This window comes from Vombatus ursinus, unplaced genomic scaffold, assembly GCF_900497805.2.
Source record: "Vombatus ursinus unplaced genomic scaffold, bare-nosed wombat genome assembly UNPS02014832.1, whole genome shotgun sequence".
Taxonomy (NCBI): domain Eukaryota; kingdom Metazoa; phylum Chordata; class Mammalia; order Diprotodontia; family Vombatidae; genus Vombatus; species Vombatus ursinus.
In genome coordinates, this window is record NW_020954610.1 from 41,015,003 (window position 1) to 41,029,099 (window position 14,097).

General features: G+C 38.6%; 1 protein-coding gene and 1 long non-coding RNA gene across 5 annotated transcripts in view; one reads left to right on the forward strand and one right to left on the reverse strand.

Moving 5' to 3' along the window:
- LOC114026003 overlaps nucleotides 1-7,111 on the reverse strand; it is a 14,341-nt gene extending 7,230 nt beyond the window's left edge. Inside the window, exons 1-2 of one of the 2 annotated variants that reach the window (XR_003567080.1) lie at nucleotides 7,049-7,111; nucleotides 6,871-6,951 (exon numbers count right to left, since the gene is read on the reverse strand). This is a non-coding gene — a long non-coding RNA (uncharacterized LOC114026003). Of the gene's footprint in view, nucleotides 1-6,870 lie in introns of both variants that reach the window. The other variant, XR_003567079.1, reaches the window with a different exon arrangement.
- Nucleotides 1-14,097, forward strand: part of DOCK8 (dedicator of cytokinesis 8) — a 316,592-nt gene that overhangs the window by 115,468 nt on the left and 187,027 nt on the right. The gene's annotated exons all lie outside the window — the stretch shown is intronic.

Consider the following 14,097-nt stretch of genomic DNA (forward strand, 5'->3'; position numbering starts at 1 on the left):
ATAACCTAGCTCTCTCCTACCTTGCCAGTCTCCTTACTCCTTACTCACCACCAGTACTCTTTGAACCAGTGACACTGAACTCCTGGCTATTCCACAAACAAGATACTCCCATCTTTCTGCTGTGGGCATTTTATATGGCTGAAACACTTTCCCTCCTCCACTCAGACAACTGACCTCCCTGGCTTCCTTAAATCCCAACTGAAACCCATCTTCTACAGAAAGCCTTCCTCAACCCCTCTTAATTCCAAGGCTTTCCTTCTTTTAATTATTTCCTACTTATCCTGAATATAGCTTACTTTGTGTATATTTCTTTGCATGTTGGCTCCCCCATTAGATTGTAAACTTCTTGAAGGCAGGGATTGCCTTTTGCTTCTTTTTGTATCCCCAGTACTTAGCACAGAGCCTGGCATATAGAAGGCACTTAATAAATGTTTATTGATTGATTGATTGATTGATTGATTGACTAGCACCTACTTCCCAGGATTGTTGTGAAGATCAAATGAGATAATTATAAAGCACTTACCATAGTGCCTTTCATATAGTAAAAGCTATACAAAAGTTAACAATTAGGTCAGACTTGATCCTATGTCTTCTGGCTTTGAGGCTCTCTATCCACTATGCCATGCAGTCTTAATATAATAATAATTTTTTTTTAAAGCCATGCAAGGATTGGGCAAAAACTGCAGCACTTTACTATAGACTATGACAGTTTACCACCTAACAAGCTGCAACTTGGTGATGAGAATTACACATCAGAAATTTGATATCTTTCATGGACTGAAAGACAACAAATACAGACCTCAAAAGATCCTAGAGAAGAATCCTACGGTATGTTGTTTACAAGAAACACATTTGAAGCAGAGAGATACACACAGGGTAAAGTTAAGGGGCTAGAGCAGAATTTATTAAGCTTCAGCTGAAGCAAAGAAAGCAGGGGTAGCAATCATGATCTCAGACAAAGCAAAACAAAAATGGATCAAATTAAAAGAGATAAGGAAGGAACTATATCTTACTGAAAGGTACCATAGACAGTGAAGTCACATCAGTACTAAACATATATGTACCAAATGGTATAGCATCTAAATTTTTGAAAGAGAAGTTGAATGAGGAGGAAATAGATAATAAAACAATGCTAGTGGGGAACCTCAATTTTCTCCTCTCAGAACTAGATAAATCTAACCAAAAAATACACAAGAAAGAAGTTAAGGAGGTGAATACAATTCTGGAAAAGTTAGATATGATAGAACTCTGGAAAAAACAGAATGGTAATAGAAAGGAATATACCTTTTTCTCAGCAGTACATGGCACCTACACAAAAACTAACCACATAATAGGACATTAAAACCTCACAACCAAATGCAGAAAGGTAGAAATAGTGAATGCATCCTTTTCAGATCATAATGCAATAAAAGTTACATTTAATAATGGACAATGGAAAGAGATTCAAATTTAATTGGGAATTAAATAATCTAATCCTAAAAAAATAAGTGGGTCAAAGAACAAATCATAGAAACAATTGATAATTTCATTAAAGAAAGTGACAATAATGAGACAATATGCCAAAATTTGTGAGATGCAGCCTAAGTGGTACTTAGGGGAAAATTTATGTCTCTAATTGCTTATGTCAATAAAATAGAGGGAAAAAAATAGATCAATGAATTGGGCATGCACTAAAAAAAAGAAAAGAAAAGAAAAAGAACAAATTAAAAATCCCCAATTAAACCCAAATTGGAACTCCTGAAAATTAGGAAAGATTAATAAAATAAAGTAAGAAAACCATTGAACTACTAAATAAAACTAGAAGCTGGTTTTATGAAAAGACCAATAAAATAGATAAATCATTGCTTAATTTGATTTTCATAAGGAAAGAAGAAACCCAAATCACTGGTATCAAAAACAAAAGGAGTGAATTCACCACCAATGAAGAAGAAATTAAGACCACTGTTAGGAGCTACCGTGCCCAGTTATATGCTAATAAATTTGACAATCTAAATGAAATGGATGAGTATCTACAAAAATATAAATTAGCCAGATTAACAGAAGAAGAAATAAAATATGCCTATTTTAGAAAAAGAAATTGAACAAGCCATCAATGAACTTCCAAAGAAAAAATCCCCAGGACCAGATGGATTCACAAGCAAATTCTACCAAACATTTAAAGAACAACTAATCCCAATACAATACAAACTATTTGAAAAAATAGGTGAAGGAGTCCTACCAAATTCCTTTTATGACACAAATATGATTCTGATACCCAAAGCAGGAAGAGCCAAAACAGAAAAAGAAAATTATAGGCCAATTTTCCTAATGAATATTGACGAAAAAATTTAAATAAAATACTAGCAAAGAGATTATAGCAATATCTCACAAGGATCATACACTATGATGGGATTTATACTTGGAAGGTAGGGTTGGTTCAATATTAGGAAAACTATCAGCGTAATTGACCATATCAATAACAAAACCAACAGAAATCTTATGATTATCTCAACAGATGCAGAAAAAGTCTTTGACAAAATATAGCACCCATTCCTATTAAAAACACTAGAGTATAGCAATAAATGGAGTTTACCTTAAAATTATAAGTAATATTTATCTAAAACCATCAGCAAGTATTTTCTGTATTGAGAAGAAGCTAGGATTGCTCAGCATGGCATCCTCGAATCAAAGAAGGCACTATGCTCTATGAGCCAAGCAAAGTTGCAGTAGCTCAAAAAAAAAAAAAGTGAGATGTACAAATTTAGAGACATCTTCCCCTCCAAATGTTAATGTGGATTATTTGTGTCTCACCTGTGGTAGAACATTCCGAGATTGTTTTGGTCTTACGAGCCACAGTCGGACACACTGTACCTTGACTCCAACATAGTGATGTCATTTTGGTCGTCTTTGAGAAAAGGACAATAAGCAACCACCAACCAATGGGAGCTGATGAGATATCAAGGGAGAAGAGAGCATTGGGTTCAAGACAAAGCCTTTGGAATGACCTTTGACTAGTGAGAATGACCTGGGTAAAGGACCAGAGAAGAGAAGTACCAGCCAGATAGAAGGAAGAGCAGGAGATAGCAGTGTCACAAAACCCTGGAGAAGATAAAGCATCCAAGAGGAAGTGATCCACGGTGTCACACTGCAGAGAGGTCAGAAAGGATAAGGAATGAGAAAGGGTCATTGATGATGAGAATTATGCATCAGAAATTTGATGTCTTTCATGGACTGAAAGGCAACAAATACAGACCTCAAAAGATTCTAGAGAAGAATCCTACAGTATGTTGTTTACAAGAGACACATTTGAAGCAGAGAGATATACACAGGGTAAAGATAAGGGGCTAGATCTGGACATTTAAAAGATCACTGGTAACCATGGAGAGAAGAAGTTCAATGATGAGGTCAGAAGATTGATTGCTATGGGTTTAGAAGAATGAGAGGAAGTGAAGGGAGCTGGGTGGCATAACTTTACTGTGATTGTTGTTCAGTCATTTTTCAGTTCTGTCTGACTCTTTGTGACCCCATTCGGATTTTCTTGGCAAAGATATTGGAATGTTTTGTCATTTCCTTCTCCAGCTCATTTTATAGATGAAAAAACTGAGGCAGACTGGGTTAAGTGACTTGCTCATGGTGACACAGCTAGTAAGTGTCTGAGGTCAGATTTGAACTCAGGTCCTCTTGACTTCAGGGCCAGTGCTCTATCCACTGCGCCACCTAGCTGCCCCATCTGGTGCCTTTTCATCACACCACACTGCACCCCCTTCCCTTTAAGGAGAGGGGATGGAGTGACCCTACCGGCATGGAAGTGGGAACCCACAATATATGTTTGAATATATTTGTCTCTTTGAACAAAGACAAAGATAAAACCATGGCTGAACTCAAGGAGCTGATATCCTATTGGAGGGAAACAACATGATCACAGAAAATTATATAAATTGTATATATATATTCATATATATTATATATGTATATGTATGTACATATGTATATAGGTATATATATTCACACACACACACATATATATATTATATATATATATATATATACATATATATGGTAATTTCTAGGGAAGAGAAGGCTCATGTCCAACATGAAAGGCAGTTTAAGTATCTTCTAAATCCAATGAGGAATGTGGGGAGAAAAGAAGGCTCATAAGCTCATAGATCTGGGCAGGAGGTGACTTTATAGGCCACCTAATCCAACCCTTTAATTTTATAGATGAAGGAACTGAGGCTGCCCAAAGAGGTAGTGACTTACCCAAGGTCACACAGCTAGCACTGATGAGAAGCAGGATTTGAACCCACATTCTCTGAATCTAGGGTCAACACTCTTTCCCCTATATCAAGAGAAGGAGGGAAAGAAGGGAATCTTAATATGTAAAGATAAAATTGCACAGAAACACAAAATACCTGGTAGCCTTTTTGGATGGTATATTTTTATGCTTGGAGTGTTTATTTAACTTAGATTAAAAGTCCCCTGGGCAAAGACTACACTTTCTTTTATGCCTTGTACAGCATTAAGTATGCTACCCATGCTACATAAATAATAGTAATCAGTTCAGCATGAATTTTGAAAATGAAAATAGGAACCATTGTTCTAATGACCCGTACCATGGAGTTATTGCCAGTTTATCTCTTCATCCCCTTTACTTCATTTTTAATTGTTTTATTACGGATGAATTTTAGATGACATCTTTTAGGTGACATAAAAATATTTTAAATACAGTTATTTCCTTTGCCATTTTCTACAAATGGACCAAAAAGTGATTAACTTCACAATGTGCTTGGTGCCTTAATAGAAGGTTGAGTTCTTAAGTAATTAAACGTGTTTACATACTATTTATTCTTGGTGTATTATCTCCAGTGACTATGAAACATTTCATTATGGGCACCATCATAAAATCCCCTCAACTTTCTGTCTTTCATCCTGGGTGATTAAGGCAATTCTTAAACAAGGTCACACTCAAGGAGAGCTGTGATGCCAAGGAATATGTTGTCATCTATTTTATTACTCCATATTTTACTCCCAGTGAACTGGTAAACAATTAAAATTCAAACACATCACTGCATATAATTCAGTTACTCCCAAAACGTCATAAAAAATGTGTTTCCCTGATCAATAATTGCTTATTATGATATATAGTTGTTGTGCTGGCTGTCAAGGTGCTTAGCTATTTGCTTCCTAAAAGTTAGGGAAAATAAACTGAGAAAATCAGTCAATGGCACAAGAAAGAAATCATAGAATCATAGAATTCGAGGGGCCTAAGTAGCCGTCTAGTTCAATCCTTACACTAAAGGAATCCTTGCTGTATCATATACAACAAGTGGTTCTTGTTAACAGATTCTGCTTGAAGACCACCAGTGAGAGAGAAACCACCAATCCCTCTGAAGGCAGTCCATTCCACATTGGCAGCCCTAATTGTTGGGTTTTTCCTGACATTAAGTCTACCATTTGGGGCCAAACAGAACCCATCCAATCCCTCTTCTGCATGGCTTCAAATACTTGAAGATAGGTATCATGTCTCCCCTGCATCTTCTTTTTTCCAGGTTAAACATCCCCAGTTTTCTCAAACAGTCCTTGCAGCTCATGGACCCATGTCCTTCTTAAACCTTGAGACCCAGGGGCAGCTAGGTGGTGCGGTGGATAGAGCACCAGCCCTGAAGTCAGGAGGACCTGAGTTCAAATCCAGCCTCGGACACTTGACACTTACTAGCTGTGTGACCCTGGGAAAGTCACTTAACCCTAACTGCCTTAAAAAACAAAAACAAAAACAAAACCTTGAGACCCAGAACTGATTGATATTATTTATGTAGCATGGATAGCATACCTAATGCTGCACAAGGCATTAAAAAAAAAAGTATAGTCTTTGCTCAGGGAACTTATCCTGTTGGGTACAGCCATAAAATTGGCATTTCAAAATAGGAATTCTAACCTAAACTCTGCTTTTTTGCAGAGGACCCAAGTCAAATGGCCATAGTGGAAGGGAAGGGAGTTCCCAATTGGTTAAACTAAAATGATGAAATGAGACAAGCTGGGGATGGGGCAGGGGTGGGTGGGGGGAACTCATTGAAATTGTCATATTATTAAAAAGAATAACATACCCCCAAATGGAATGCTGGGGTGGAAAAGTTAGAAGATTTAAGTAAGAGTCACTTCCCTTTCCTCATAAGTTAACTAAGTTCCCCTTCCAAAAACAACGTAGTTTAGATAAAATCAGGATGTCGGGAGACTTCTATCTCTGTGATACAAGAGATCTTCATCCTAAAGGATATGTATTTTTTAAAAATTAAATAATTTTTATAAGAATTTATCTGTTCCCTCCCAAATTAACAATAAAAAAATGACAAAATAAAGCCCTCATAACAAATATGCATAGTCCAGTAAAACAAATTCCCACCTCAGTCATGTCTCAAATTGCATGTCTCATTCTGCATTTTTTAAGCCTATCACCACTCTCACAGAAGGTATGTGTTATAGTTCACCTTTAGTCCTCCTGATTTATCATGGTATTAATCCAAATTCTAAAATCTTTCAAAGTTTTTCTCTATGATGTTGTTATTATATAAATTGTTCTAGTTTTGCTCATTTCATAGAATTTGGCCCAATTTCCTCTGAAGCTATTTTGTCATTTCTTATGGCATAGTATTTAGCTAATCCCCAATAGGAGGGCATCCCCTCGGTTTCGAATTCTGGGCTACTATAAAAAGAGCTACTACAAATATTTTTGTATATACAAGTCCTGTTCCTCTTTCTTTGATCTCTTTGGGATATAAGCCAAGTAGTATATATTGCTCAAAAACACACATAGTTTATTATTAATGTTTTAGATATAGTCCAGAATAGCTAGACCCACTCACAGCTCTACCAATAATATACCTTTGTACTCACTTTCCTGCAGGTTCTCCAACACTATTCATTTTCCTCTTTTAACTAATGAATTTGAAGAATTGTCACCAAATGTTGAAAAGCCTATAATTCAAAAAGAAGAGAATATAGTTGAGCTTGTGGAAACCAAGAAGTCATGCTCATTTTATGTGAATTTTTTTTCATTACATAATTTACTTACTTCCCCTTTGTTCCCTCTGCTAGACTGGCAATAAATAGAACTTTGACACTGTGGTTTCAGTTGGCATGAATGCTAGGCAAGAATAGTGGGTCTGAGCCTTTGATTGCCAATGGAGTTAGGCCATGACAACTAATCTTCTGAGCTGGTGCTTTGAGATAACTGTACTCGGGACCTTCCTGAGTGACTCATTTTTTCGTATTCACAGTCTCACGTCCTTCAACCTTTATTCACTTGTGGGAGGGAGTTTTGCTAATTATTAGAATTATTCTACCCAGAGATCCAGGAGCTGAATGCAAAACCAAAACAAAACCAAAAAACACCAGAAATAAAGCAATGTCAAGCTTGGTTTCAGATCATTAGCTGTAGAGCATTTATTCAACAAACATTTCTTAAGAGTTAACTATGGGGAAGACAGTGTAGTAGGCTCTGGGTACATGAATATAGCTGCAAGGACAGGCCATGCTCTAAAGGAATTTAGAATTAAATAGGAGAAAAGGGAAGTGAGATGTGTCCCCCAAATCTATAGTGACCAGAATGTTGAATCAGATCTAATAAGATGAAATATTATAGGAGTACATGTAAGTTTAGATGCAGAACAGCAATTATACAAGTAGAAGATGGGGAAGGCATTATTAGATAACGGTTCACATTGTTAGTGAACTGGCAAGTCTATAAGAGTTCATCAACAGTGTGTCATGGCATCCAGACAGAAGGAAGGTGATAACTCTGCCATACTTGGTTCTGATCAGACCACCTCTAGCGTACAGTGTTGGGTTCTGCCACCACCGTTTGGGAGGAATATTGATGGGCTAGAAATAATGTGAAAGAGAGTTGCCAAAGTGGGGAGAGGACCAGATACCATGGTATATATATACAGGGATCAGTTGAAGGCACCGAGAATATTTAATTTGGAAAAGAAGAGATTTCAAGGGGATTTGAAATAGCTCTCTTGGTGCTTTCGATGGGCTACAATTCTTATCCTGCTTTTGTTGTTCTGTTGCCATTTCCTTCTCTGGTTCATTTTAGAGATGAGGAAACTGAGGCAAATGGGGTAAAATGACTTGTCTAGGGTCACAAAATTAGTAGGTGTCTGAGGCTGGATTCCAACTCAGGTCTTCCTGACTCCAGGTCCAGCACTCTAGCCACTGTACCACCTAGTAGTTATTCTGTTTGACACCAAATGATGGAAGAACTAGGATCAATGTCTTCTTAACTAAAGGGGCAGAGTAATGCAGATTTCCCCTCAAAGTGAAGGGAAAAAACTTCTGACACCAGTGATAATAATAGTCAACATGTACTTAGTTATTGTGAGGTTTGCAGAGCAATATATGTATGTATATATCTATGTACATGTGTACACACACATACACACATTTGTTTTTTGTTGTCAGTTTTCTTGGAGGCAGTCGAGGTGAAGTGATTTGCCCAAGGTCACATAGCTAGTAAGTGTCTGAGGCTGGATTTGAACTCAGGTCCTCCTGACTCCAGGGCCGGTTCTTTTTCAGTTGTGTCCAATTCTTTGTGACCCCATTTGGGGTTTTCTTAGCAAAGATCCTAGAGTGGTTTGTCATTTCCTTCTCCACCTTGTTTTACAGATGAGGAACTGAGGCAAAGAAAGTTAAGTGACATGGCCAGTGTCTGAGGCTGGATTTGAACTCATGAAGATGATTTTTCCTAATTCCAAGCCCAGCACTCTATCCACTGTGCCACCTAGCTGATATACATATATAAATCACACACACACACACACACACAAACACACACACACACACACAAACACACACACATACATATATAAAACCTCATTTGATTTTCACAACAACCCCATGAGGTAGGTGAACCTGAGAGAGGTTAAGTGACTTTCTGAGGGTCACAGAGTTATTAAGAGTGTGGGTAGGATTCGAGTTCAAGTCTCTCCTTACTCTAAATCCAATACTCTACCAGCTATGCCACTGAGCATCCAAAAGCTAAATGGGCTGCCTCCTGTGGCCTTAAATGGACTCCTCATCAAGTAGAAGCCAGATAGCCTTTTTTTTGTTTTGTTTGTTTTGTTTTCTGGTTAGGCAGTGGGGTTAGGTGACTTGCCCAGGATCACACAGCTAGTAAGTGTTACGTGTCTGAGGCCGGATTTGAACTCAGGTCCTCCTGAATCCAGGGCCGGAGCCCTATCCACTGCGCCACCTAGCTGCCCCCAGATAGCCTTTTGTGGAGCAAGTTGTAGAAGAGATTCCTGTTCAGATATGGATTTCCCAGTGCCCTCTGAAGGGCACTCCTTCCATCTCTGTGATGCTGTTCAGCAGCAGCCAAAGTACCTGTAGGTGTAAATGTTCAAGGGCTGTCTGGGAGTACCCTTGACAATAGATCCTCAAAATAGTGTCTCAACATGCCTGGAGAGGAGGAAACTTTCTGAAACATCTTCCTACTGCTTTTTATGCCTGTAGACACTGAAATAAGCACATTTTATGAGAGAGGAAAAACAAAAACAAAAAACACAGCTCTAAACTCTAAGCTTCACACAGAGTACTTAGCCAGACTATTTCCTGATTTTTATTTTTATTCAAGATGACTGCCTTTTGAAAAGACATGTGATGCCACAAGTTACTCAATTGCCATTTCAGCGTATGGGTCCCGAGACAAGCAGTGGATGAATTCTGAGTTGGAGAAGAGGCTTCTCATTCATTATTTACCATAGAGTTAGCCAGGTTGCAAATGGTTTTGAGTACTGAATCCAGAGTCAGGAAACCCTGAATTTGAATCCTACCTAACACACTTACTAACTGGGTAATGCAAGGCAATTCCCTTTCCCTTGATCATCCTCAGTTTCCTTATAAATGGAGATAATAAGAAGGGATAATATTAGCACCTGTCCTAAAGGGCTCTTGTGATGATCAAATGTAAAGTGTTTCATAAACCTTAATTGTTTTTCATTTGTGTCTGACTCTTTGTGACCCCATTTGGGATTTTCATGGCAAAGATACTGGAGTGGTTTGCCATTTCCTTCTCCAGCTCATTTTACAAATAAGGAAACTGAGGCAAACAGGGCTAAGTGACTTGCCCAGAGTCACACAGCTAATAAGTGTCGAGGCCAGATTTGAACTCAGGAAGATGAGTCTCCCTGGTTCCAGGACCCTGCACTCTATCCACTGAGCTACCTAGCTGTCCCTATAAACCTTAAATCTCTTGATTAATGCTAGATATTATCATTAGCATCTTAGATACAACATAGTAATTCTTTCCTTGCTTTATTTTCTCTCAAAGAAGTAAGAAATGTGTCTTCTTTCAAGTCAAATAATTGCTAATTAACTGTGATTCAGGGGTCTGTATAATGTTTAAGATGTAGGTCCAGATGCACATTTTTCACTACTTGATTTCAGTTACAGTCTTGGTTTCGTTTCTCCCCAAGTTGTTAGATTATATCTGGGTTTTTGTGGGGGGTTTTTCTCTTCACCCTTCAGAGAAGGTCTTGATACACTCTTCCTGTAACCACAAGGATAGCCTAACAACACAGAAAAACAAAACTCCATGTTGTCTAAACAATATTGACCAAGGTAACTTTTAAGACACTAACTAGAGTTTTAGGAAATTATTTATTGAGGTCATATCCTGAAAACCTGCCTTTTGGTTTTCTTCCCTCTACCACCACCATGCCCCACCCCCCAGGTCCATCACACATATAAGTAAAAATTGCATTCTTTTCTGCTCAACTTAAGTAAATGGCAGTCAGGAAATTAAGCCAGAAATTGTCTTATCACAGTATATCCATTTTATATACCATAAGATCGTATATCTAGGGCTGAAAGAGACCTCAAGGATCATCTAATCCACTCCTCCTACCCCCATTTTACAGAAAATGAGACCCAGAGAGAGGTTAAATGACCTTCCCAAAGCCACACAGGTAGTGTCAGAAGTAGGATTTCACACAAGATCCTATGACTTCAGAATCTACAATTTTTCCACCTGCCTTGGGGCAAAAGGTGGGTACGAAGTGGGGAAAGGCTTGCTAAAAATAAGTGTCAAAACAGGAATTTGAATTCAGGTTATTTCCTGACACACTTCATTTTCCAGCGTACCACACTATTCTTTTTTTTTCTTTTTTTTTTGCGACGCAATTGGGGTTAAGTGACTCGCCCAGAGTCACACAGGTAGTGAGTGTTATATGTGTGAGACCGTATTTGAACTCAGGTTCTCCTGACTCCAGGACCAGTGCTCTATCCACTGTGCCATCTAGCTGATCCCCCACACTATTGTTTTAAGTCCAATTGTTGAGGTTTAGGGGTGCTGGGACCCTGAAATAGTGACACAGGTCCTGCCTTGAATGAATTCGACCCAAGCCTTCCTTCATCCAAAGACATGGTTTGTTAGAACACCAGTCAAGGTGGGTGTGATTTTAAGAATCCACCCTGGGTAAATGAGACTGACTCTTTTTAAAGGAAAAAAGATTTTGTGGGAGTGGCCAGGAGGCTGGGGTGGCTATGAGGTAAGAGAGATCACCAGGCACCCTGACCACGTGGCCAAGGGAGAATGGGATCTAGATAGAATCAAGGGTGGGCAGTGGCCAGGCCATCCTGAAGTAACAGATGATGAAAGTCTGGGCTAGGTTAGAGGTAACAGAATTGGGAGATTGGAGGTAGGTCACAATGAAAGGCCAACTGAGAGGATTATAGCCTCAGGCAAACGCCGGGGACTTGACCTTGTGGGAAAATCCAGGGCTTCTCCTTTTTGGGGTCCAGAATCCAAAGTCATGGTCTTTTCCTTTCAGGGTTCAGATCCCATGCCCATCACTGTGGTGCCGTTATTGTACCTAGCACAACATCTTGTACTCCACAGGGCCTCAATAAATGTTTATTGTTTTTATGTGAATTAGTATGGTACTATATATCGCCAGCCAGCGTATTACTGATTAAGTGATGGCTGGCTTTGTTTTGAGTTGTTGGTGGGAAACAATAGGAACCTAACTGCCATTTATAAAGTGTTGCAAGTTCCTCCATAACAATTAAGCCGTGAACTTCCATGAATTGGATATCTTTTCCATATTACATAAATAGGGAAGAGCATTTGGTATTAACATGCCTGTGGTCGTCATTAAGCAATTTCAAACCAACAACTTTTCAAGTGGACCTAAAGGGGCACAGAAGCAGTCTACAAGGCAATCTCCAACTTTTGAATGATTTGGTTTTCAAAAATGTGTAAGTCAATTGCTTGGAACCTGAAAGCATTTTTCACAAAGAAAGTATTATATATTAGATTTCCAGGCCAGCTAATAAATACCTATTTAACCCACAATCTGGCTGAACACGAGTACTAATGAATGTGAACTTGGGTTTGGGGATCAAAGGGCAACTTGGTTCAGAGAGGAAGCCAAAGAGGAATAGAGTTTCCTTCTCCTTTCTAGGGCACAGGTCCAGCCTGAGGCAAAATTTTGAAACTGGCAAAATTTCTCTCTGGCCCCCTGCCACCTTCTATTCTACGTTCTTCTCCGATTCTTTAGGGTTCTTCCCAGGCCCCAGTCGGTCAATGATCCCATGCTACCCTAATCCTGTTCCTGTGGTGCCCCCAAACCGGCCTGCCCATCCTATCAACAAAGGGGTCCTAGAAGAAAATTATCACCCTCCCTTTTGCCCCTATCCATCTCCTTTTCCTTCAGGACAACTAATCTCTACTTGACTAGGAGGAAAGTAACCCACTGAACTAATTCACATGAAAGTGTTAATGACTTGCACCCCATAGGGCCTTAATAAATGTTTATTGTTTATAAGCCCCTCAACATTCAGAAAATATTTGCATTGTTAAAAGAGGGTCCTTCATGATCCAAATAGGAATTTCTAGCTAACAAGGAAAGTGAAAGGATTCACACAACATAGGAAAAGATACTTTTGACCCATGGGCTCACTCAGCAAAAAGCACACCAGCCTTGCCCTGCCTGGGCAATTGCCTCAGGGTTCAATTCCCCTAAATTATTCCTGCTTTTTTTTTCTCCTTTCATTCTTCCATTTCTAAAACTACAAATTCTCTTAAAGGGTAAGTTATCCCCTTCTCCCCCAACTTTGACCCCTAAGGGTTTCTGTGAGAGCTGGTACTTTGAGGAGAGGAAGGGAGGTAGTCCAAACAACTGAGAAGCATGGGGCAGCTAACATAGAGCTCTGGCCGTGGAGTCAAGAGGACCCAAGTTCAAATCCAGCCTCAGACACTTAACACGTACTAGCTGTGTGACCCTGGGCAAATCACTTAACCCGATCACCTCACCAAAAAGCAAAAAAAAAAGGAAGGAAAGAAAGAAAGAAAATAGAAACAATTGAGAAGAACTATAAACCTATACAAATCATCAACATTTCTTTATATTACTAACAAAGCCCGGCAGCAAGAAATAGAAAGCAAAATTCCATTTAAAGTAACTGTAGACAATATAAAATATTTGGGAGTCTACCTGCCAAAACAAACCCAGGAAATTATATGAATACATTTACAAAACACTTTTCGCACAAATAAAGTCAGATCTAAACAATTAGAAAAATATTAGTTACTCATGGGTAGGCTGGGCTAATATAATAAAAATGACAATTCCACCTAAATTAATGTACTTATTTAGTGTCATACCAATCAAACTACCAAAAATTATTTTATAGAGCTAGAAATAAAATAATAACAAAATTCATCTGGAAGAACAAAAGGTCCAGTACGTGAAGGGAATTAATGAAAAGAAATGCAAAGGAAGTTGGCCTAGCTGTACCAGATCTAAAACTGTATTATAAAGCAGCAAACTTCAAAATTACTTGGTACTGGCTAAAAAATAGAGTGGTACATCAGTGGAATAGGTTAGGTACATGAGGCATAGTAGTCAATGACTGTAATAATCTACTGTTTGAGAAACCCAAAGACCCCAGCTTCTGGGATAAGAACTCACTATTTGACAAAAACTGCTGGGAAAACTGGAAAATAGTATGGCAAAAACTAGGCATAGACCAACATCTTATATCATATACCAAGATAATGTAAAAATGGGTACATGCAAGGAATAGTTTACCTGTTTGATCTATGGAGAAGGGAAGAAT